Raw genomic sequence first — 27,703 nt, forward strand, 5'->3', positions numbered from 1 at the left:
TGGGGATTTTATGCATCACTAATATCCCTCTCTCTGCATTCTTTTCCACAAACATATGTCACTTCCCAACCCCACTTGATTAAAATCCAGATTTAATTGAATCCCTTCCATAAAATCTTACCTATTTCCCTCTCCCCAGGAGATTATACCATGGCTATCATTTATTTAACAGCTGATATTCACATATAAGTGAACACATATTATATTTATCTTTCTATGTCTGGGTGGCCTCACTCAGGATGATTTTTTTTTCTTATTGCTTCCATTTGCCTACAAATTTCAGGGTGCCATTTATTTTAGAAAACTAGCAATAATCCATTTTCTTTTCCCATTATTCTGCTAAGTAACATCTATATATTTTCTAGTTTCTGATTATTATGAATAAAGCAGCATTGAACATTGTTGAGCAAGTGTTATTGTAGTAAGGTGAAGCATCTTTTGGGTATATACTCAAGAGCAGTATAGCTGGTTCTTGAGGTAAATTGAATTGCAACTTTCCCAGAAACTACCACACTTATTTCCATGGTGGCTATACATGCTTGCATTGATTCTTAGAAGCAATGAAGGAATGTTCCTAGTATTCCAAATACTTGCCAGCATAAGCTCCATTTGCTATTGACCTTAGCCATTCTCATAGCTATAAGATGGAATGTCAAAGAAGTTGTGATTTGTATTTTCCTAATGGCTAAAAATCTGGAACATTACTTTGATTGTTTTCATCCATTTGAGTTTCTTCTATTAATATTTCTCAGCTGCGATTTGTATTCCCTTTTTAATTAAGCTATTCTGTCTGTTGATATCTAGTTGCTTGAGTTTATTATGTATTTTGTATATTAGCTTTCTGTCAAATGTGGAGTCAGGAAATATCTTTTTCCAGTTCTGTAGGCTACTGCTTTGTCCGACTGATAGTGTCGTATGCTTTACAGAAGCTGTTCTGTTTTATGAGGTCTCATTTATTAATGGCCGTTTACATCAAGTTGTTACAAGCACAGGAAGCAGGGATCAACACAGAAGTATATGAGTTACTATTCCTCAGTAATTTATTCACAAGTGCTATTTTTTCTCACAAAGGTACACAAAGATCTCATTGACTACAAGTTTAAAATGCTGTTTGACCATTTTCAGCCCCTCAGGTGTCTCAGTGCACTAGCAAATTTTCTTCTACAATGGAAACACAAGCAAGGAAAGAAGAATATGCTATTATCAAAGGAAAACCTTTGCAACATGCTTGTGTGGTGACAAATTCTATTATTAATCTATGGAATGGATAATTACCTGAATGATGTTGCATGACTGATAAACACACATCTCAGGAATTAAGTGTTGTGTTACCCTACTTGGGTGAACAATACCATTTGAAGAACATGATAGTGCAACAGGAATAAAGCTATAATTCTGGACACTTGCTCTTAATTTAAATTGTGTTCTATATCTTAAAAATTAATTTTAAACATAAAAGAAGATTAATCGTAACTACTTAAGCAATTAGCTGAATATTATGCCTAGTAAGTAGACCATCCTGAAATGGAGTGCTTGTCCTCATGGCACATAAAAAATAAACAAATACTGACACGGTTCAAATAATCACCAAGGAGAAAAAGGAAGGAAGGGGTTCTACATGAGCTCACATTGCTGTTAACTTGGCACTAGCAATTAGAACTGGCCAGTTACAGAATAGATTCCAGAAGGCTATAAGTGCCAGTGTGGGCATTGTAATTCTCCTTGGGTTTTGCTGTAAGGATTAAGCCATGGGCTTCTATAATGGCTGGGTTTAAGTGTGAAAACAAACACCAAATTAAAGAATTCTTCTACAGAGAGCAGAGTCAGGCAACTAAATTTCACACATTGCTGATTACATGGAAAGCTCATGGTGAAGGAATTTTTAGAGACTTAGCAACTCATTAAAGACAGAGGTTCTGAATCTTGTAAAAGCCCAGATATCTCTCTGCCATCTATCATTACAAGCACCACAGCCTCCAGGGTTCATTACACTTACATGATTCCACAAAGAAGATGTTCTTATAGGTCAATGATTCTACGAATAAGGAGAAGCATTGTGCTCTAACTTTCAAAGGCAACTAGGTATGATTATTAACACAAAATGGGTTGCAAATATTTTAAGCTACTCCAGGAGAAAAATAAGCTGTTTAACGTCTACACGTTATCGGTAAAATAATAGTCTGCATTTCTGCCAGTAGCATTCTCGGTGTTATCATCTGCAACGCCCTCCTGTGCACCTGGCATACAAGCCAGCTTCTTGACAGAGCAAAACAAATTAAATCCAGGATTCAGTTATGTTATCAAAGATCACTGGCTAATGGGTTTCTGGAACTCTAGATAATGCTGGAGGCTGGACTCATGAAGATAGGGACTGATGAATTCTCAACAGCCACATGAGTAAGTCTGTATTTTTTTCTTTTCTTTTAGACATAAAGGTTTACACACTGTTTGTACTGTTCAGTGCTTGTCTTCTGAAACAGAGTTGCTGTATAATGTCCACCTCATGAGAATTCTTCTTCTATAGCTTTCTAGTGACTTGTTTCTGCTAGGTACATGCCACAGAAATGGGGATTAATGGAAGTATTAATCTTAATGTTTTTAGCAGTAAGCAGCTTGCCTTGAAAAGTGGAATAATGAATATCTTCACATCTTCCATTGTTTTATGAAGACTATGTAGTCACATTCCCATGAAAGGTTATGTTTTCAAGATAGTGCAGCTAAGGTAAGATGTTAGACTAAATATCCATTCTCTGCATTTATAATTTCTGACATTGGTAGCAAGTGTTCAGTCAAACTTTTATAATATTGATTTAATGTAATAATATATATTAAATATTAAAATTAAATATTTAAAAGTCACATGGAGACTGGGGAGATATCTCAGTCCATAAAATACTTGCTGTACAGCATTAAGGTTAGGGTTTGAATGCACAGCATTCATGTAAATGCTCAGGCAGAAGGAACAGCACTTCTGAAGCTGATTGTTTGGAAGTAATAACAGGTTATCTGTAGGTTAAGTTGGCTGAGAAGAATAGGCTGATCAGTAAGATTTTCTGTTTCAATATTATTGGGGAAAGTAATTTGGGGACTAAAAACTTTATTTACACTCATGCACACACACAAACACACACACACACACACACACACACACACACACACACACAAATGCACATAGACATAATAGACAAGTACTCACAGTCAGAGACAAACATACACATTTACTAAATGCACACCCATGCTAGAAAACAGATTCAAATAGACAGTTACTATCTGCTTCAGTTGATTGAAAAAGAAAACCTTTAGGCTATTAGAACCAATATGAACTATGGTACCAGACAGCTAGGTTATTGTTGATGTCTAAAATGCAAAATTACTCTTTATATTGACTTCTGAAAATTAAGAAAATGTTATTTACCACATTATTGGCAGGGATACAACATTGGAGATTGAATCTTTGAAGGATAATTTTGTTACAGGAGCCTATTCAACAAACCAAATAATAGCATTTCATTCTCAAAGACATAAAATGACTTTAATTTTAAGGATGAAAATAAATGTATTATTCAAGTAAACACGTATTAAACATGCATCTTCTCTTGCCTTCTGGCTCTCAGTCTGTCCTCTTGTCACACTCATGTTCTCTCTCCATGTCACTACCCTTCTCTCTCCACATGCTCATGGCTCGTCTTTACTCCTATAAGATCTCCCTCCCTCCCTCCAACAGCTCCTCCTCCCCCGGCCTTTCTCTGTCTCTACTCCCTCAACACCCCTTCCCATGTTCAGAATAAACTCTATTATACACTTAAAAATGACATATTGAATTTGTTTCATTTTTAGTTCCTTGCCCCTCCACCCTGAGATATTTTCTTTTTTAAAGTCATTTTTTTTCTATCAAACTAACTCATTCTGTCATTCCTTAGGTATTTTAGTCTGTATTTTAGACTGGCCCTTGCCATGTGCAACTCTGTTTTTTAAAGTAACATTTGGTTCCATTTTGGGCACAAATGAAGAACAATATTACTTTCTCTAACCATCTACACATAGGCACATAGATGCCACTACTTGCCCAGAACCATCCAGGAGGCACACGTAAATAATATTACTGTGTTATGTCCATGTTTTCTTGAAATACAACATCACCTTACTGCATCCCTATTTAAGATCACACTGACTTAAACACAAATATCTAATAAGTCAAAGCTAATACCAACAAAACAGAGCATGCTTATCTTCTCTGAATCTAAGGTACCTCATTCAGGATAATTATTTTCAGCTGTATGCATTTATATGCAAGTCTCAAATTTGAATTTTTAATTTATGTCTGAATAATATTCCTCTGTTTAATATATGCCACACTTTTATTGCCTGTACATTTGATAGTGCAGAAACTTTCTATACATACTATCAAATGTAACAAATATGTAAAAGTCTTACTCAGCCCTCTGTCTCCATCTTCTGCCCTAACCTTGTGGCACAGATCTACAGACCCAAATGGGGGAAAGGAGATAACATTTGAAATGTAAATAGAGAGAATATCCAATAAAGTTAGGCAAATAAAAAAAAAAGAAATTAGGGAAAGGACAGCCTTCCCAATAATAACAAACAATATAAAATACATTTTGTGACACTAACCAAAGAAATGAAAGATCTCTATGACAAGAGTTTCAAGTATCTGAAGAAAGACATCAAAGAATCTCAGAAGATGGAAAGATCACCCATGCTTATGGGTTGAGATGATTAACATAGTAAAATGTCTATCCTCCTCAAAGCAATGTATTCATTCAAAGCAATCCCTATCAAGATTCCAATTCAGTTCTTTACAGAGTTAGAAAGAAAATTTGAAAATTCATTTGGATAACAAAAACCCAGGTCAGCAAAAATATGCTCAAAAAAATTTCAGTGGGAGTTGCCATCCCTGGTTTCAGGGTGTATATTATATAGCAATGGTGGTTAAAAAAAGACAACAACAACAACAACAAAGAACTTCATGGTATTATACAGAGACAGGCAGTTAGATCAATATAAAAAAAAATTAACACCCAGAAATGAACCTACACACCTATGGTCACTTGATCTTTGACACTGGAACTAAAATCATCAAGTGGAAAAAATACATCACTTTTAGCAAATTGTGCTGAATCACCTGGCAGTGAGCATGGCAAAGACTGCACTTGGATCTATACTTATTTACTTATCCATACTTATTATACTTATCACGTCCAAGTGGACCAAGAACCTCCCCAAAAATCAGATACACTGAAACTATTAGAAAAGATAGTGGAGAAAAAACCTTGGGCACATGGGTATAGGGGGAAATTTTCCTAAACAGAATACCAATATCTTATGCTCTAAGAACAACAATAGAGAAATGAGACCTCATAAAATTTAAAAGCTTCTGTAAGGCAAAAGGAAACTGTCAATAAGACAAAACAGCAACAAAAAGATTTGGAAAATTTCTTTACCAATCCTACATCCAATAGAGAACTAATATACAATATATACAAAGAACTCAAGACGATTGATGCCAGAAAACCAAATAACCCCACTAAAAATGGGGAACATAACTAATCAAAGAATTCTTAACTGAGGAACACTGAATGTTTGAGAAGCACCTAAAGGCATATTCAACATCCTTAATCATCAGGGAAATGCAAATCAAAACAATCTTGAGATGCTACCTGACACCAGATAGAAATTCTAAGATCAAAAACTCAGGTGACAGCAGATGCTGGTGATGATGTGGAGAAAGAAAAATACTCCTCTGTTGTTGGTGTGATTGAAAGCTGGTACAACCACTCTGGATATCAGTCTGGAAGTACCACAAAAGATCAGACACAATTCTACCTAAGAAATGAGATATATCACTCCTGGGAATTTACCCAAAAGATGCTCCAACATATAACAAGGACACATGCTCCACTATGTTTATAGCAGCCTTATTAATAAGAGACAGAAGCTGGAAAGAACCTAGATACCCTTGAACAGAGTAGTGGGTACAGAAAATGTGATTCACTTACACAATAGAGTACTACTTAGCTTTTAAAAATACTAACTTCATGAAATTCTTAGGCAAGTGGATGGAACTAGAAAATATTACCCTGAATGAGGTAACCCAGACACAAAGGAACACACATGGTATGCACTCATTAATAAGTGGAATTTAGCCCAAAAGTTAAGAATACCCAAGATACAATTCATAGATTACATGAAGCTCAAGAAAAGATGAAGACCAAAGTGTGGGTACTTCATTCCTTCTTAAAAGGGAGAACAAAATACTCAAAAGAAGAAATACCTAGATAAAGTATGGATCAGAGACTGAAGGAAAGGCCGTCCAGAGTCTGTCCTACCTGAGGATCCATCCCATATACAGACACCAACCACAGACAGTATTGTGGATGCCAAGAAGTACTTGCTTTCAGGAGCATGATATAGCTGTCTCCTGAGAGGCTCTGCCAGAGCCTGACAAATACAGAGGCAGATGATTGCAGCCAACCTTTTGACTGAGCACAGGGTCCCCAGTGGTGGAGTTAGAGGAAGGAATAAAGGAGTTGAAAAGGTTTGAAAGCCATAGGAAAAACTAGTTTCAACCTACCAGACCCCCCAGAGCTCCTGGAGATTAAGCAAAGAGTACACATGGAAGGACACATGGCTCCAGCTGCATAAGTAGCAGAGGATGGCCTTGTTAGACAACAGTGGGAGGAGAGTTCCTTGATCCTGGAAAGGCTTGATGCCCCAGTGTAGGGTAACGCCAGTGCATGAAGGTGGGGGTGAGCGTGTGGTCGGGGGAGCAACCTCATAGCAGCAGGTGTAGGGAAGATTGGATAGGGAATTTCTGGAAGGGACAAAAGAGACAGTAGGAGCTAGAAGTAGTAGAAATCATTAACAAAAGAGTGTTTGCTACACATATCAGAGCTCTATTACACATTAATTCACAGTGGGTGATACTATGAGTACAAGACCTATTCAAGATTAAACCAGCACATATCCCCACATGAACAGAAGAGAAGCTCATTCTGAAATAGAAGACCTAAGTGATTTGGTAGTCCTGATCAAAACTTCAACCATAACCCTAGCATCTATTAATGAGTAGGGGCTGCTGGAGAAGAGTCAGTTTCCTTTAGAATGTGTGTCCTGAGAGACTGTATCCATGCTCTGATAGATGTCCCTACTCTCTTTAATGTATCCAACATATTAAGTATATTCAGTTTCTCCTGAACATAAAAGAAAATATCTAAGCTTAAATAGAGAGTAGAAGGCACAGGGAGGACTGGACAGGTAAGAAGTATGAGAACTAGTTAAAACATAACATGTCTCAAAAACAGTCTGAAGAAGAATAAGTCCTCTCATCTGGACTACATGAATCAGATGACAGCTAACACTTCAGTGGTGATTTCTTACATTGATCTGTCATCTAAGATTCTGGTGTGCATGAGGAACTGACAGCTCTATTACTGGCTTCACCTTAACTTGATGCCCTTTCTTGACATGAATGCCTCAAATATCCACTTTATCAATCTGTCCATACTCCATGCTGCTTTTTCCCCTCCATGAATCTCTGGTTTTACAGCTTACGACTATGGCCTCCACAAGTTTGTACCTTGCCTATATTCAATACTGAGGCTTTGATCTTGAGGTGCTGCCTCTTGATCTTGAATTACCTACAAGAGTTCTCCAACTGGATTCCAAGCTTTTCATTGTCTTATCTTTAATGTCTGTGGTAGATAGTTCTACTTCTACCTGACTTCCATTCATGTACTCCCTTCCAAAAATAAAAATAAAATAAAACCATCTTGCCAACTCTTCTGGGCAACAAACTGCTCCTCCATCAATTCCATGCTTTAGTGTGTGTCAGGTTGAAGGCAGGTATTGAAAGGCTGGCAATGAGTAGGGTTGGATTGCAAGATGTGAAATGGCAAAAAAAAAAAAAAAAAAAAAAAAAAAAAAAAAAAAATCTGTGAAAATGTTGTATAAAAGGAATGTGACTAGAACTTCCAGTTCTGCATACAACTAAATATGGTGGAAAAACAACAAACAAACAAACAAGAACAGTTGTAAGTCCTATAGCATTTAATTATTTAATCTTTAGATGCCCACACTTTATGTTACTGAAGAGCCTGTCAAGTTTATATTTAACCATCTGAATTGTCCTCACCAGAGCTACCTTCATAGGTTCCAAAAAGTTTCCACTGTACATTGTTTCCACACATCCCTCAAAAACCCCCAGAGTTAATAAAATAAACAATATATGGCTATATTTTTTAATTAATTATTTCTTTAATTCCTTATTTATCTTGGAGTTTCTATTGTTATGTTAAAATCTATAACAAAAAAAAAAGTGAGTGCATTGGGGATATATTAAACTCTCTCAATGAAAAGTCAGGGCAGATACTCAAGCAGACAGATACCTAGAGGCAGGAACTAAAGACAAAGCCAAGAAAGAGCATTGCTGACTGTCTTGTTTCACCCAGTTTCATCATTTTACCTTATATAGCCAAAGACCACCTGTTCAGGGGCGGCCACCAACCACAACGGTGGAATTCTGCCTTATCAATCACTAATTAAGTAAAAGTCTATGAACTTGCCCATTGTTCAATCTGGTGGTGACACTTGCTCGATTGAGGTTCCTTCTTTCCTAATTACTCCAGCTTGTATCAAATGGTCAATAAATAAGTTGTCAACATTGACATGTTTTCAGCTTGTCACACAAAGGCATTCCTATTGAGTTACAAATTTTGCTTTTGCAATTGTACCCAAGATCTTATATTAATGTGAACACTCCAATTTTTAAAGGGTACACAGCCTGTAAAATCTCAAACACTTTAATTGTTTAGTCCCTTTAAAGCATTCCAATGCTCTTTCGATGTTTAAGGCTTTCCAAAATATCCATGGTCTCCCTAAAATACCCAAAGTTACTCTAAAATTCAAAAGTCTCTCTTTAAATTTCAAAGTTTTTCAACTATGGAATTCTATAAATAAGCAAGCAAAATGACAACAAAAAAACTAAGTTCTATATCTTCTGCAAGAGGGAAGAATCTGGGTAGATGACAACCAAGTCAAAGTTAAAACTATGTACAAAATAATACAGTTTAGGTTTCCCTTTGGGGATTCATGATCTTGTAGATTCCAAAGGGCTTGTCACAACACACCTTGTTTCTTCTAGTCTTAGGTTGGCCCAAGGTACATGGACTGTCCAACAAATGACCCACTGTCAACTTAATGCACCAAACCATTTCTATTGAGTTACAACCTTTGCTTTGGAACATGTCTGAATGTTGGTAGGACAAATGGGTTATACTTTTATCAATCATTTTTCCTTGATTCTCTTCAGAGACTCTCACCATGCCATATGGTGACAGTACTCATTTGCTCTCTATGACCATATCAGGCCTTCAAAATCAGTACTGGGTGGAGGGCCTTTTATATGTTGCCAAGTTTGGCTGTCTTCACAAAGTACAGCTCTTGCCAGCTCCAAACCATGAGTTTTATAAGCTGACTCAAAGGAAATACCTTTTAGAATATTTTTGTTTCAAGAATATTAGCCTTTTTAAAAAAATCACAGTGGAATTTTTGAGCCCTACCTGATGAGTACGTATTATGCCAGAAAAAGCAAATTTTCAAGTAGTACTTCTTGATTAAACATATTAGACAGGAAATTTTCTTTATGTACCCATCTTCTATGACTGATGAATCTACGGGGAGCAGCAGAAGCTGACTAGAGCAGCTTGCAATTTCTTTGGATGTCACTAGATTTCTATTCACCAGTACCTCTCTGCTGAGACCTGCTGATCAAGAACCACATAGCCCAAAGGTACTCATCAGGATGACCAAGGTCTATCCCTATCCAAATACCTATTACAAGAACATCCAGAGACAAAAACCATTCATATAGCTAAAGGCATTTGTAAGTACACAGTCAGCAAAAACCAGGGAAATGTTACCACCTCAGAGCTCAGCTATCCTACTAAAGCTAGCTCTAGATATTCTTTTAAAAAATATTTATTTATTTTATATGTATGAGTACACTGTCGCTGACTTCAGATACACCACAAAGGGGCATCATATTCTATTACAGATGGTTGTGAGCCACCATGTGGTTCCTGGGAATTGAACTCAGGGCCTCTGAAAAAGCAGCCAGTGCTCTTGATCACTGAGCCATCACTCCAGCCCAGCCCTAGATATTCTAACTCAAACAAATCAAAAGGAGATAACCTTGAATCCAATCTTAGATGGAAAATGGAGGCCTTTAAAGAGGAAATGAATAAATGCCTTAAAGAAATATAGGAAAAATACAATGCAACATATAGAGGCCTTTAAAAAAACAAATGATTTCTCTTTAGATAAAAATAAGAAAACACAACTAAACAGGCGAAGTAAATAAATAAAGCAGTAAATAAAGCAGTTTAACACCTGAAGATGGATATAGAAGCAACAACAAAAAAAAAAAAAATACAAAGTAGAATTCTAAGGATGGAAAACCTAGAAGAGAACTGGAACAACAGATGCAAGCATCACCAACAGAATACGGGAGGTGAGATAATCTTATGCACAGAAGATACAACAGAAGAAACTGATATATCAACCAAAGAAAATATTAAATCTAAACAATTCCTGGAACAAACTATCCAGGAAATCTGGAATACCATAAAAGGACCCAATCTAAGAATAATAGGAACAAACGAATATGAAGAGTCACAGCCCCAAAGCCCAGAAAATAATTTCAATACAATTGCAGATGACAACCTTCTCAACCTAAAGAGATGTCTATAAACATGTAAAAAGATTATGGAATACCAATTACCCTGGACCTGAAGAGCAAACCCTCCTACCACATAACAATCCAAAGGAAAATTCTACAGAACAAAGGAAGGCTATTTAAAGCAGATTGAGGAAAAGGTCAGGATAGATAAAAAGAGAGACTAGTCAGAACTACACCTGACTTCTCAACAGAGACTCTAAAATCTAGAAAGTTATGGTCAGTTATCTTGCCGCCTCTAAAATGACATGGATGTCAACCTAGACTTTTATACTCAGTAAAACTCTCAATCATCACTGATGGAAAAGACAAAATAAATCTATTAAGAAAATACGAATTCAAACAATATCTATCCACAAATCCATCCCTTCAGAAAATACTAGATGGAAAGTTCCAATTTAAAGATGACTACATCAAAGGTAATACAAGAAATAATTAACTTCATACCAGTAAAACGAAGGGGAGTTTGCTCTCTCTCCTTCTGTCTCTCTATCTCTCTGTCTCTGTCTCTCTCTGTCACTTTCTACCCCTTCCCCTTTTTCTCCCCCTCACTCCCCTTTCCTTCTTGCTCTCTATCCTCTTCCCTTCCTCTCCCCCTGCTTCACTTTTTCTCCCTTGCCCACTCCATTCTCTTCCCCTTCCCTTCTTCCCTCTCCTTCGCCCCCCATTTCTCTCTTATACATATACACACAGGCAGACACATACGCACACCACCACAACTATCACCACCACCACCACCACCACCACCAACAACAACAACATCAAAACAATAGGACATAACAATCACTTGTCCTTAATAACTCTCAACATCAAAGGACTCAATTCCCCAATTAAAAGGCAGAAGAGGTCTGAAAATAGGATCTATTATTCTGCTGCATACAAAAGCACACCTCGGATATAAAGATAGACATTAACTCAGAATAGAGCTAGAACTTTTTCTAAGTAAATGAACTCTAGAACCAATCTAGAATATCCATCTGATATCTCATAAAATAAACTTTCAGCCAAAAGAAATCAAGAGAGAGAAAGGACCACTTCATACTCATCAAAGAAAAAACTCTACCAAGATGAGATATCAATTCTGAATATTTATACCCCAAATAAAAGGGCACCTATATTAGGAACAACCAAGGATATGAACACACACACACACACACACACACACACACACACACACACACACACACACACATACACACACACACACACACACCACAAATATATTAAGTTTGCTTAAAAATAATAACAGCCCAATAACATCTGAAACACTGAGAACCAGGTACTCAATTCTTGAGCATTTGAGCTTTGACAGTAGGATAAATGCCAAAATAGTTGTCTGTCTCTGTAAGTGTAGGGGAAACCCTATAATTATTTGCCTCTCAAAGTAGAATACCTCTGGAGTCTCCACCATGATCTGGCAGCACAGAAAGTTTCTGGACATCCACTGAACTCTATGAAAACTGTAATAATTATGCTGGAATCAATGGAGAAATCAGTCGCAACAGCAGTAACAGGGGGAAAAAATGGGGTGGTAAGAGGCAATGGTGAAAATAGAAAGAAGACTATTATACACACATACACATAAATTCTATCTCAGCTGATAACCAAAGGGGATGGCCATAAAAACGATAACTATGGTACCTTTGTCATAAATCAAGTCATTTATGATAATCTATTAGGTGATTCTTGTTACTCAGGAGATTTAAATATGTGGCACCTAGACACTAAAAGTAAACATAATTTTTCTGAATTAACTTAAAATTGACAAATACTTTAATAAATTAAAAAATATTCCCTTCATTTTTCTCTATCAATTTAGGATTTGTTGAACAGCCATTTTAAAAATATAGGACTATTCCCATTCAAATACTATATTTTTCAACATATAAAGGAAGCTTTTAACCAAGGAGATGATAGCTATCTTCCTGTAGGACAAATGAGACCACATTTATGCAGAATTAATGAGCTGCTAACATCCACGATCATTCTAATCTCTTTCTAGAGTACTTACTCCTTTAAATTTAAGATACTGTATCTCTCAAAAGTTCCTATGTCCATTTATATTTTAGATATTAGAAGACTCTAACTTCTCATTATTTTCATGAAATGGTTTTTAAAAATCTTTAATATATAAACTAACAAAAACACTTGAAGATATCTTTGATTTCTTTGAAAATTAGCTTCTATTTACTCTAAGAGGGACCACAAAGACTGTAGATATGTGTTTAAGCAGCAATCTAGTTAAATTGTTAAGTTGCTAGTTTGTCAGCTGGAAGAAGACGAAGTGTTCCCAAAAATCTGTCTCCATCATATGATCAATGACACACTCAGAGTGCCTGATTTTATCATTAAATACTTTAGGCTAATAAAATGCTTATATGGGTAAAATAAATGATTCCACTTTTGTCAAGAAATAATGAATTGGTCTAAGATATAACATATGGAGAATATTTTTTTCCTGCACAGAAAGGAAGATACATAGAAAAGAATAGTGAAAATTAAAAGCTATTTGGCTAACTGGAAGAGCATTTCAGACATTCTATCACAAATTTTCCATTTTTATAAATGAATAAAAGTTGAATTGCCAAACTGAAAGATGAAAAGCAGGAAATGTTTTACTATATTAGAATAGTATTAGCATATAAATACAGAGAAAATTTAATCTTTGAAATATATCAATGCATAATTCATTGTAACTCTAAGTATAGATTTGTCAATTACTGTCTTTAGTGATCTTTCCTTATATGAGATTTTTAATATATTTTTACAGTTGTATTAGTATCAATCAGCTTTGTAGAATAATGAGTTTCTTGGTGACATTTTTTATATACACACATCATTAACTTTGATTACATTCACCTCAGTTACCACTCTGGAGTAACACAAGGTATTCTCTGTCTATGACTAATGATATAACACAATATTAGTACTTCACTAGAGATAGACTCATGCACTTTATACATTTCTTTCTACACTTAAGTATTTCAAATTACAATGTTTGCTCTCTGTTTAAGTCACTTTACTAATTCTGACAGAAAGAATTAGAGCAACAAGTCAGCCATGATCCTGGAACAACGGTTCAAAGCTTACGTCTGGTTTACAAGTATGAGCCAGGGAGAGAGAAACAGAGATGGGGTAGTGGGGAACATAGAATTTTTGAACCTCAAAGCCTACCCCCAGGCACACACTGCTTCCAACAGGGCTATGCCCTCAAGTTACTTCCCAAACTATTCCATCAAGTAGGAAACAAACATACAAACACATGGGATTATGTCACTGTTCTCCTATGGACAACCAGAATTTTATTATGTGTTTGTTACTTGGCTTTGGCCTGCTAACTGGAGTGAATCACTTTCAATTTTATCTTTGGCTCCCTGTCTTTAATGAATTTGATTGAGAGTGCTTGTTAATCAAATTTCAGAGACATAAATCTTGACATAAGTGGGGAAAGAAACCTTTCAAACATTCTGGACAAAGAAGTGCATGTTTTTTTGGTTTTGTTTTAGTTTTTGTTTTTGTTTATTTTATTAAAGGTTGATCCAAAGAGGAATCTGTTTTTAACTTGGAATTTTGTATTCTTCAATTTTACTCAGTAATTAATAAGATATACAGAAAAATCAAAAGCACATGTACAAAACTCATAAATGCAAATGTCTGAGGAGCTTTGAATGACAAATAGTCACCATAGTTCTGGGTATTGGAATCAGTTGTTGTACTGTTTGCAGAGGATTCAGTGGTGCAGCCTTAGAGTGAGCTTTGGGTTTAGAGAGTGTAGTGGCTGTTCATGCTTGTCAACTTGACTATATCTGGAATTAATTACAATCCAAAATTGAAAGTCTCACCTGTGATCCTGATCTGGAGGCTAGGAGATACAAGTTTCTGTCCACCAACCTGGCATGGAGATCTTGAGGCTTATTGGCTATTAATAACAGGAGAGTAAGGTAAAGAGATATCTGAGTTCAAGAACATCTGGACAAAGCAAGTCACAGATCCAGGAATGGTGGTACACATCTTTATTCTGAGCAACAGTTTCTGCTGGAGACCTACATAAGGATGTTCAATGGAAGAAGGAAGACTTTTTTTTTTTTTTTGGCCCCTTGCCTTGTGGGACTGAGCAGCTGCTGGTTCCTCATGCTTTCATTCACAGCAGCTGCTGACCATTGTTCGGGAATTAAACTACAGACTGTAAGTCATCAACAAATTCCCTCACTATATAGAGACTACCCATAAGTTCTGTGACTCTAGAGAACCTAACGAATGCACGTAGTTTTAGCTTAATTTCATTCTCCCTGCCTTGTAATTGTGGATTATATCTTACAGGTTCCTGTTCATGACACCATGTCTTCCAATTGCTGGCATGCTTCTCTGACCATGATGGACTCTTACTTATCTGGAACTGCTAGTTCAAAAGTTGCCTTCATCATGGTGCTGTATCGTATCTATATGAATGTAACTAATACAACAACATAGAAAACATAATCTCTAAATATGTTTGTATATATACATACAAGAAGGCTTTCTTCAAACTACACTTGACACAGAATAGTTTTTGACTGACAGTGTGTAGGACTGGTGTCCCAGAAGCTGGAAAGTGACTCATGAGTGCTCCAGCCTACATAAATGAAAACCTTTCAAATTTGAAAGGATATGATTTCCAATTTTATCTTCCAAACACAAATTGAGCAGAAATTACAAACTGAACAGATATTACAAACTGAGCTTAGTATGCAAAAGTGTGCACTTTCATCACTTCTTATGAAGGCTAACTTGAATCATCTTAGATTGTAAGATGGCCACAGGCTTTCGATGGCCTGTAAAATAATGTCAGCCATGGACAAGCTAATACATCTCTGTTAGTATACACAAAATAAAGCCCTAATATTCTGGGTAGAGATCAGTGGATGAGCCCTGCTGCTGAAGAACCCATGAGAAATTGTTCTGGACTGAAGCATTTTGAATCCAGCATAAAAGGAATTTATGTCTTTGTGGTATACTCAACTTTGTTTTGATAACATCAAACTATTTCTTTACAAATTGCTTAAAAACATGTTTTCAGTCAAGAAAATTTTTTTATAAAAGTAGCTGATAATTGATCGATGGTTGTAATAGTATATTTTGATTTAAAATAGTTTATATATTAAAAACTGAGTGGTAAAATTGTTTCAGATCTCTGTATAAGAAAACGCTTCTTCCCATGAGGTTGCAAATTCTTTAAGCTCCTTTAGTTCTTTCTCTACATCTTTCATTGGGGTTCCCAGGTTTAGTCTAATGGTTACCTGCAAGCATCCTCAACTGTATCTGTATGACTCTGGCAAAGCCTCTGAGGAGACATCCAGATCTGGTTCCTGCCAGTAAGCACTTCTTGGCATCAGCAACAGTGCTTGGGTTTTATGGCTGCATATGGGGTGTATCCCCAGGTGAGTGAGGCAGTCACTGAATGATCTTTTCTTCAAGTTCTGCTCCTCTATTTGTCTCTGTATTTCCTCCCATGAGTGTTTTGTTCTTTCTTCTAAGAAAGACTGAGGCTTAATGGACTTATTTTGAAAATTTTCATAGTATGGGTATACTTTATTGCACTAAACCGATTCCTTATTTTGCCTCTGTTTCTGGAAAAAGAAAAAAAAAAAAAAAAAAAAACAGCAACCACCTAACTTCATCATAGTCACTCTTAAGTAAATACGTCTGTGGGATAGTAGATGTTTGAGTGGCTAAGAACACTTGCTTCTCTTATAGAGGACCAGGGTTCAGTTCCACAACCTGCATGGAAGGTTACAATGTTTTGTAACCCTACTTCCAGAGGATCCAAAACCCTCTTATTACTTCAGCAGGCACCAGGAAGGCATGACACTAAAGTGATATACTTAAAATAAGAATAAGTCTTTAAGAAGAAGTAAATGGAACCACCACAAACTGAGTGATGCCTGCAGCATGGGGCTACAGAAAGCATCACAGCATACACTCACCCTCAATGCAGATTACACTAAGTAGCTCTTCTGCCAATACCATTCCACTATAAAAGTGTAGCAACTGAGTCCTAATGTTGGGCTTACTTGAATGGTAGGCCGTGTAATAAGTACATCTTAGAAAGTATTAATTATAATCAGGTACTGTGGAATTGTCTGAAATAAAGGTTCCTGAATGTAATGTGAAGAGTGATGCTCAATTTCTTCATTTCATGCCTATGAAAGATATTAAAGTTTTTAAAGTTAATAGAAGGAAATAAATCTGAAAAATGTTTCTTTTTTTTCATCTGACCCACATTAATTTATATATAGAAGCTACCCTTTAAATAGACCCCTGCTAGTTATTTAGAACTCAGAGCTGTGATTCTCAATATGCTTACTTAAAAGTCAAGATCCTGTTATATATAGACATAAAATAAAATGTGTTAAAACTTCTAACAGAGTGCAGTTCTTTTTTTCTCTCAAAGAAGCCTACCCACAGTAGCTCTGACCTTTCTTCAAGTATTCATATCAAATCTCAGTCAAACACACAAATATGCAATAGAAGTGTATGCTGCACTGGGTTATATTGATTCTCATGTCCAATCATGAGCTTTATGAAGGAAGACATCTATACTTCTCACACAAGTGTCTCAAGTATTTGGCACATAAAGTATGATCAGTAGAGTCTTAAAATAATTGTTTCTTAAATTTTTAGTTATTCTTCTTTCATATTATGAATCTAGACCATGGCTTCCCTTCCCTACACTCCTCCAAGGCCCCCCTCTCCTCTACCCCAGATTAATTCTCTTATCCAGCCCCACTCCTTCAGAAAAGCAGTTGCCCCTAAAGACATCAACTAAACATAGCACAGTGAGATACAGTAAGACTAGAAATAAGCACTCACGCCACTGCTGGCTGAGGAGGCATACCAGTAGAAGAAAAGAGGTTTTAAAAGAGTAAAATACACCCAATCTCCCACTGTCCCAGGGGAACATCACTGTGTTTCAAAGTAGGCCAGTCATTCATGTGTGTCATATAACTATGTTATCCCAGCACATCTTACAGTTAAGGCAGATTGTAGATTCAAGCATTTGTGAGTAGATTGCTGTCTCAATTCCACCACTAAAGCCTTGCTTGCTTATAGAAGATGGGTGGTTCAGTTGCTGTATTATCCTTCACCTCAGTAGGGTAACCTTGTAGATTCCAGAGAATTTTTCTTGCACTAATTTCCCATACTCCCTCAAATGCTGTTTAATGTCAGTTATCTCTCTGTTCTCCCTCCCTCCATCTCTCTACACATACCTTATCCGGTCTATACCTAAATACCTCTGTCAAAAACTCTTGATTAATCTACATTAATTTGAGCAACAATTCTATGGAGATTGACCTTCTGGCTATGATCACTTATACTGAATATACTTAGTTATATCTCCTTTTATATGTTGTATGGTAGCCTAATGTGTTGTCATTGTTGTTGTATTGTTGTTATTTTGGAGGGTTTGGTTTACAGTCTTAAAAATGTCAAATGCCAAGGTTCCAGATGCAGCAACACATAAGTTCTCTGGAAGAAAATTTACATCCTGTAAAGGAGTACACAGAGATGTCTGTCCATGAGACAACAGCACATTCAGTCTGTAGGACCCTCATGTTAGAAATAACAATCTTACATTGTGATAAACTCTTTTGGCACAATTTTCAATTATTGGTATAAATTCTGCCATAACATTTCAAGGGTGAAACAGAAAAAAAATATTTTTAAAAAAAGGCTTGTAAATGGTCAAATCAAATGCTGCAGGCAGAAATAACATGTCATCAGCCTCCAGAGGTCTACATACAGAAATATATAGAGTATCTCAGAAATTCCCAACAATGCCCTCAAGTAACTACAGAAAAGAGCACTTACAGAATGGAAAGAAGCATGAGAACCAGAAAAAAAAGTTCTAAATGTCTCTCTGTAAATAGCCATAAACATGATTAAAAAGCTATTTCTAGCATGGAATATAGCTTTGTTTAATATACCCTACTTATAAACTTTAGGGTTTTGTTGTTGTTGTTGTTTGCTTTGTTTATTTTAGCCTGGAGTTTTCTTGTTTTTTCATCTCTACTCTTTTCAAAAGTTTTTGATGTGTCTAAGCATTCAGGTATATCTTTAAGTTATTTTAACTCAAGGCTATATCTGCTTAAATGTTGTTCAGATGGTCTGCTGATTGCCAAGAACTGGGCCTTCCAGAAGCTCACTATTACTGCGTTAGAGTCATTATGTAATTTAAGTTGGGGTAGTGTTTCTTTAATGAAACTGGTTAGCATTATATTTCATTCATAGTTGTTTAGAATTATATTATCTTGGCAGATATTTTTTTCTTTTGATGAACAGGTAATGTCTGTTCCTATCACTTGTGAATGGTTGACGTGATGTTGATTTTATTTATTATTAATGTTGGAATATCTACTGACTTCTTGTTTCTGTTAGTTTAGAATATATTCCATCAATTTTTACTTTGATGTGATGCCAAAATTATGCTTGATGTTTTTCTTTTGTTAACACGTCTAATGAATTAATTTTGCTTGGCCAGATACTAACTAAAAAAAAATACTCATAATTAACATTTAAAAAGAAAAGTTACTGACATAAAATTATTTATGCATTCAGAAATCATGAAGTTGAAAACTTAAATTTGTTAGAGAAAATGCATTTGAAGCCCATTTTATGGAAATACATAATAACTTAAAAAATTCTACTACTTCTTTATATTTATGACTTGCTGGAAAACGTTTATACTGGCTGATTTTGTGCCAACTTGACACAAGCTGGAGTCATCACAGAGAAAGGAACCTCAGTTGAGGAAATGCCTCCATGAGATCCAGCTGTAGGGCATTTTCTCAACTAGTGATGGGAGGGGGTTGCCCAGCCCATTGTGTGTGGTGCCTTCCCTGGGCTGGTAGACCTGGGTGATATAAGAAAGCAGGCTGAACGAGCCATGGGAAGCAAACCACTAAGTAACATTCCCCCATGACCTCTGCATCAGCTCCTGCTTCCTGATCTGCTTGAGTTCCTGTCCTGACACTTCTCTGGTCATAAACAACAGTGTGGAAGTGTAAGCTGAATAAACCCTTTCCTCTCCAACTTGCTTCTTGGTCATAATGCTTGTGCAGAAATACAAACCCTGACTAAGACAATGTTCAACATTGCTGAATCATTCTATCAAAGCCTAAATAAAAAGAGATTGTAAAAATACACATGGTTTCTAAATCCACATCCATTTTCCTTAGAATATGCTTTGGTATGACTTCATACCAAGACATCTATCTCCCTTTCCATAGGATAATTCGTGATTTCACATAGATTTTGCTTATCAAAATTTATCAATCAGTATTTACCTTCTATAGGCCACATTTGTGTGTCATTTTGCTACTTCATTCTAGTTAGACATATAACATTGTTAATTATCTCAAGTGTTTATTATTATCATATATAAAGATGAATCCAAACAATGACCTTATGAAATTCATAGGAAGATGGATGCATCTAGAGAATATCATCCTAGTGAGATAACCCAGTCACAAAGAACAGACATAATATGCAGTCACTGATAATTGGATACTAGCCCCAGAAAGCACTAGACACCCCAGAAACAACTCACAGACCATATGAAGCTCAAAAAAAGGCCAAAAAGTGGAAGCCTCAGCCCTTCCTCAGAAAAAAAAAAAAAACAATAAATGTACAGCACTCTCTTAAGTGTGGTACACCTAGACCTTAAATCATTAATAACTCAATAGCTAAAAAGATAGCCTTGTAGCAATTTTTGGTATTTAAAAATTCTTATGTTTAATCTATACACATCAAGAAAACTTTGACCATTTCCATGTTACTCTTTGTTTTACATATTTTCAATGCATACTATAAAACCTTTAAAAAAATCAAGTACTGACAAAAATATATTCATATAGTTTTATGCCAAAATGCCTTTAAAAATCTGTACATGTATCTCTGTTTTTTTAAAATAGTTGTAAGAAAAATAAAAGATTAATCCACAAAAGAACAGTTCTTAAAAACGATGTCCTATCTCATCAGCTAAAGCTCAGTTAAAAAAAAAAAAAAAAAAAAAAAAAAAAAAAACAGGCCAACTCAAGGTTGGCTCTCAGGCCACTGCTGGCCTTTGTACTAATATCCGAAAGTGAGAAATTGCTGGCTCCTGTCATATTGTCCCTGACCCAGACAATAAGTACTGTAATATTGGTCAGGTTCTTGCTTTCAGCAGAGTGAAAAGGCTGTTATTTAAACTGGTTTCTGGCCACTAATCTGTTAGATCCATCCAGCAGAGTAAGACTTGGATCTCCAATATGTTACATACATGGTACTTTTAGATTTGCACTTCAAGGCTCTTAACCTTTTCCCTTTGCCCTTGGCATTGTATGGCTAAAATAGGATACAATGGAATCTGTCCTTTCTTAACAAGCCATCTGGAACTCTCTGATATCTTTCAATGTAGTGGTTCATATGTAACCCAGGATAGTTCTTTACCATCACGTGCATCTTTTCCTCTGTACTTTCGATCTCCCAATAATATTAAAACTTTATTTATTTAAATATGTGTTTTGCATTGGTATGGTAATAAATAAGGTCTTACAAGGATATTCAAGCTTGATTTAAACTTACTACATAGCCCAGGATTGCTTGAGTCTTGTGTTAAGACTCTTATTTCTGTCTTTCAGAGTACTGGGACACTATGTTTGACTATAATATAGGCTTGTTTGCGGTGGGGGGGGGTGGAGTTGCTAATCAGAGAAAGTTTTGCAGAATATGGAATTCTAACAGAGTATCACTGTGGGGACTGTGAACTCTGCCTGCCTAAGTGGAACTGTATCAAATGTGGTTTTCTGAACTCTTATCTTTTACACTTGATTTATATATCTGTTTAACTATGCTTGCAATGTCACATATATTACATATACTTGAATCTATGTCTTAACAGTCATGACTATTTTTTGCCTATGCCTGTATTACAGTATTGAACATAATTTCTTATTAATTACACAAAAATATCTGTGTACTGAAAAGGAGTCTCAGCCATATTCTTATTTTTGTTTACTTTATCTATTGATACCTAGTTTCATTCAGTCACAAATCTGTGGTCCTTTACTTCTTCTCTGTATTTCTTTCCTCCAAGATGGACACAAAGTATATTTTGTTACATGTTTATTGGAGTTTATATTCAGTTTCTGGTGTATTTTAAATAGCCATAACTTTGTAAGCAATTATCTGTGTCATGCTCCTGTCCCTGTGCACATTCTAAACACCAACTAGAAAATCTCTTTACATTTCTCTTCTCAACCAAGTATAGAAATCAATTCAGTTTCTCTGACTTGCCTAAGACTTCAGAAAGATAAGCTATCTCCTGATGCACCCTGCCATATTTATGTACTCTACTGAGTTTGTGTGCATCTATATTCATGGCTGGCACTGTTATATCTCTCTGTTCTAATCTTCTCATCACTTTAAGGAAAACAAAGATGGCTGGACATGGCACATATAACTGCACAGATAATATAAAGAGCAATACAATGTTTGCTTGTACTCAGAGCATAGGGAATGGGACACTCTTCCACACCAGGACCTGTCAACAGTCTCCAATTCACTGTTTCTTAACTTGCTGGTCATGACCTATTTGAGGGCAAATGATCTGCTCACAGGTGTCTCATATCAGATATCTTTCATAACAGACATTTACATTACAATGTATAACTGAAAAAAATTACAGTTATTAAGTAGCTAAGAAATTACTGTATGCTTAAGGGTTGCCACAACATGAGGAATTATACTAAAGGCCTTTAACATTAGGAAGGTTGAGAACCACAGTCTAATACCTCAGTAGAAGTATTCAAATTTTTTGCCTTCAAAACCTGTAATAATTTCTTGAGACATGAGCCTCATGAGTTTGAATAAGGAGTGTTGGGAATCTTTGTAGAGAAAGAGTTCTGTTCACTGTTGTTTCCTAATAGAGTAGCCTTCTGGAAGAAGCAGAAACCAGACTAACTGCTTCGAGGAGGGTTAAACCAACTAAGTTACTGAGAACTCACATTTTCCAGCCATGTTAGCTACCTGCAGGCTCTGCAGTAAGATCCAGGTTCCCAAATTTTGTGACCTGTCACCCATGTTCTGTTGGGGTCTAGTGATTCACTGAGTCACTTCTGTCCCTGGAAGTAGTCCATTAGCTATATTTCTGTAAATAACCCAATAAAGCACATCGGTTCATGATGCTGGACGTTGATTATATCTGTACCTTTGTCCGTCATGTGCTTCCTATTTGGGACATATTGACATATGTGTATCATATCTCCAGGAATAGTTTTGTCACATAACAAGCTTTTACCTTGAAATATTTTCTTTTTTTCCAGTTGATACATCATTATTTGCAAATATGATTCCTTATATGAAAAAGCCTGAAAATTAAATCAGAAATATACTATTCTGATAAATACAATGTATCAGCAATATAACCAAGTACAAAAGTAACCCTCAAAAACAATGAATTTCATATATATATATATATATAACTAAGAACCCATTTGGAAAAAACATAAGAAATAATACCATTACAGTTATTTAAAAATGAATCTTGGAATAGATCTAACAAAAAAGGGAAATAGTTACACAATTAAAACATAACATAGAAAGATTTCTCATGCTCATATATAGGCAGGTTTAATGTTGTGAAAATAGGCATCTTACCAAAAGTAATCTACACTTTGAATGCATTCTAGAGCAAAATCCCAATGCAATTTAGAACTTGAAAAAAAAGAACAATATTAAATTTTACATAGGATTACAAAATATGTGGAAAAGCCAGAATAATACTGAAGAACAACACAATTTCTGGAGGCCTCATCATTCCACATTTCAGGTTATATTACAGAGATATAGTGATGAAACAGTAGGGCGCTGGAATAAAACCAGGCTGGAGAATTGAGAAATCACTTATAAACCCACAATTCTAGTAACCTTTTCCCGTGGCACTGAAGAAAATTCTTGATGGCACAATTGATTAACCATTTGGTAGTTGGTTCAGGAATATAGTTTTGTTTTACATCATAACTTTTACAGCCTTGCACCACCTTGTATCAAATGTATTTGATTACTGAATGCAGTCATTAGAACTTTTTATTAATAAAATGTTACAGGCATTGCAGCTCTAAAGTTTCCCTGCATTTAAAATGTGTGTGTGATTTTAAAATATGTGGGTATTTTTTTTTCACTCATCAAGTGCTTAATGGAGAACATCTGTCCATGGAAAGAAGTGCTTCTTCCTAGACAGGTGTTCCGAATAGGCAAGAGTTACACACTGTATTTTTAAAATCCTGAGAGTATTGTTTGACATATACTATATATATTGGTCTAAATATGACAATTTATATAAAATTTTCACTAATTAATGTAGCTGCTAACTGATAATAAACTGACAACAAAAATTCTACAAAATGAAATTCAGGTTAAAAGTAGAATCAATCTCAAGCATAAACTAAATTGATTTTGTGTCCATATATTCTGATGAAAAGATCACAAGCAGAAAATAAATTAAGCATTGTGGATTTATGAAGTTACATTTTATTTCATAGCCACAATATTAGTAGCACAAAGTGACCTATGCTTAGGTAACCAGAGAAGTTATTAAAGAGGTGTAAGTTTAAAGTATAACCTTTATAATACAATGTAAGTCTTTTTATTACAACTTAGGAGGCTCACAATTGCAAACTTACCTAAACTGATGATGGTTCACTTGAACTCTGCTTTGCCTATTGAAGGAATTAGTGTCCTATTTTATTCATTATTAGATCTCATACAATATTATTCTCATTGCAACTTCAGTTCTCTCTACTTTTTAATCTATCATTTCTTCTGCTTTCTGATGTCAGAGCTTGAGTGCTACAGACCATTGCTCTGAACACCAGGTGGCCTCTGCTTTATCTTTTCGAGAAGTAATTCCTTCTTGGATGTGTGCTTGGTGTTCCTGCCAAACTCCCCATCCACTGACATGTCACTAAAATAGCACTCTGAATAGCAAAACTTCTTTTGCACTGAAAAGTCAAATTCTTAGCACTTTCTCCTAAAAAGACTTAATCCACATACCAGGAACAACAGTTGTGCTTCTAGATCAACTAAATAGCAAAATCTTCCTTGATCTAGATTTGCAGTGTCCTTGTACAGTTTCTGTTTCCATGATCTGTCCATTGGTGAGAGTGGGGTCTTAAAGTCTCCCACTATTATTGTGTGGGGTGATGAATGTGGGTGATTTTTTATTTGGAGCATATATGTTAAGGATTGAGAGTTCCTCCTGACAGATTTCCCCGGTAATGAGTAAAAAGTGTCCTTCCTTATCTTTTTTGATAACTTTTGGTTGGAAATTTACTTTATTCGATATTAGAATAGCCACTCCAGCTTGCTTCTTGGGGATGTTTGCTTGGAAGTTTTTTTCCCACCCTTTTACTCTGAGATAGTGTCTGTCTTTGTCTCTGAGATGAGTTTCCTGTATGCAGCAAAAGGCTGGATTTTGTTTATGTATCCAGTCTGATAGCTTATGTCTCTTTATTGGGGAGTTGACTCCATTTATGTTAATAGATATCAAGGAATAGTTGTTTCTGTTTCCTGCCATTATTGCTTTTGTGGGTTGAGTTGTGTCTGTGCCTTTTTCTTCTTTTAGTTTTCTTGTTTAGGAGTTTTCTTGTTTTTACTAGGCTGTATTTTACCTTATTGTATTGGGATTTTCACCTATAATTTCTTGTAGTGCTGGGTTTGTGGTCAGATAATGTGTAAATTTTGAATTGTCTTATAATATCTTCATCTCTCCATCTATGATGATTGATAGTTTTGCTGGGTATAGCAGCTTGGGCTGGCACTTGTGCTCTCTTAAGGAGTGCATGATGTCTGTCCAGGCTCTTCTAGCTTTCATAGTCTCTGTTGAGAAATCAGGTGTAATTCTGATTGACCTGCCTTTATATGTTACCTGACCTTTTTCCCTTACTACTTTTAGTATTCTTTCTTTGCTTTGGGCACTTGGTGTTTTGACTATTATGTGTCGGGAGTTAGTTCTTTTCTGGTCCAACCTATTTGAGTTCTGAAGGCTTTTTTTATGCTCGTGGTCATCTCATTCTTGAGGGTAGGGAAGTTTTCTTCTACGATTTTGTTGAAGGTATTTACTGTGCCTCTTAGTTGATATTCTTCTCCCTCTTTTATTCCTATTATCCTTAGGTTTGGTCTTCTCATTGTGTCCTGGATTTCCTGGACATTTTTGGTTAGGAGCTTTTTGGTTTTTGCATCTTCTCTGGCTGTTTTGTCCATGTTTACAATGTTGTCTTCTGCCCCCGGGATTCTCTCTTCCATCTCTTGTAATCTATTGGAAATGCTTGCTTCTGTGACTCCTGATTTCTTTTTTAGGTGTTCTACCCGTAGGGTTATCTCTTTTAGTGTTTTCTTTATGGTGTCAATTTCCAAATAAATTCCCTCTTCCATTCCTCCATCTCTTTGGTTCTGTTTTCCTCTAGTTCTTTGAATTCTTTGAGTGATTTTCTTGTTTCCTCTTTAAAAGCTTCTGATTCTTTTTGCTTTTCTTCCCGTTCTTGTTTAAGTATCTTTATCAGCATCTTGAGGTATGATTTCAGGTCTGCGTCTTCTTTTTCTGGAGTGTTTGGCATTTTGATGTTTGCTGTTATGGGACAGCTGGGTTCTGGTGTTGCCAGGGTGTCTTGGTTTTTTTGGGATATACTCTTTTGCTTTCCACTTGCCATTTTGTTGTCAGTGATATATTCTCGCCTTTCCCTTGTATCTGGTCTGTGTCCCTGGATCTCCACTGGTCCAGGTGTTAGATGGGCCGAGCCCTGTTCTATGCCTCAGAATTGCTGGGTGCGAACAGAAGTTCCAAAGTTCTGTTCCTGGTCCCTGGATCAGGCAGGTCGGAGGGTTCGCTTTGTGTGTGCACTCCACAGAAATCTCTCTGCTCCCTGGCTGCCTAGATCTCCTACTCACCTATTTTTCAGCCTTTACGAGCTGCTGGTTTGGGTGGCAGATGGGCCAGGCTCTGTTCTGAGCCCTGAAGTCCGCAAGCATATCTTAAATGAAAGTTTCTTTAAGTACTTTGCTTGTGCTTAACCTGCTTTTGCATGAAAAATATACTTCTCTGTATAGATTTTGAATGTTTCTAGCACTGTACCTTGAAATTCATAGCTTCCATTTGTTCTGCTCACTGTGAGAAAGGAGATTGTTGGTGGAGCTGGAGAGAGACGTTTTATTCTTAGTATTGTTCAGATACCAGTGGGTAACCTCTGGTATCACCCAAATGTGTATGCCAGTTTTCTGAAATCTTTGAACTTACTTTTGAAACATATAATGAGAAGTTCTGTTCCTCCTAGTACTCTCAATAATTTTTATTCTAGAGTCTTATGAAATCCTGCTTGCAAATACATGTATATGTACATATATATTTCCTTTTGTAACTTAATATTAACTATGTATTTTCCAGGTTATCAGCCGATTTCTAAACTAGAAGGATAGCCTCTGAGTATCAGCATAATAATGAGCTATTTTAAATGTTATGTAAGTTGCTACTTCTCTTGTTTCGACAACTAATATGTTTCACTATTCATTGAAAGAACATTCTGTAAATATCAAAATCTATGATATGATTTTGCATATTAATCATAAAACTATTACTAAGCCAAAAATATTTGATTTTCCTGTATCTTAATTGCTACAGTTTTATATATGTGAGTGTGTCTGAAACTTTTCTCTTTTAAAGTTTTACTTGAATATCCATCATATACATATGTGTATTTGTGTTTATTTAACCTTCTTGTTTTATATGACTGAATTGTCAAAAATTCTTGAAGATGATGTAATGTCTACATAGGCAAACTGGAATGCTCAAACTTTTCTGCCATAAAATATCCTGGTAGTGATCAAGAGAAAGAAGCACAATCTAAGTCAGTATATATGATCAGTTTCAAGTTTTCTTAA

The sequence above is a fragment of the Micromys minutus genome (genome assembly GCF_963924665.1).
Source record: "Micromys minutus genome assembly, chromosome: 20".
Lineage (NCBI taxonomy): Eukaryota > Metazoa > Chordata > Mammalia > Rodentia > Muridae > Micromys > Micromys minutus.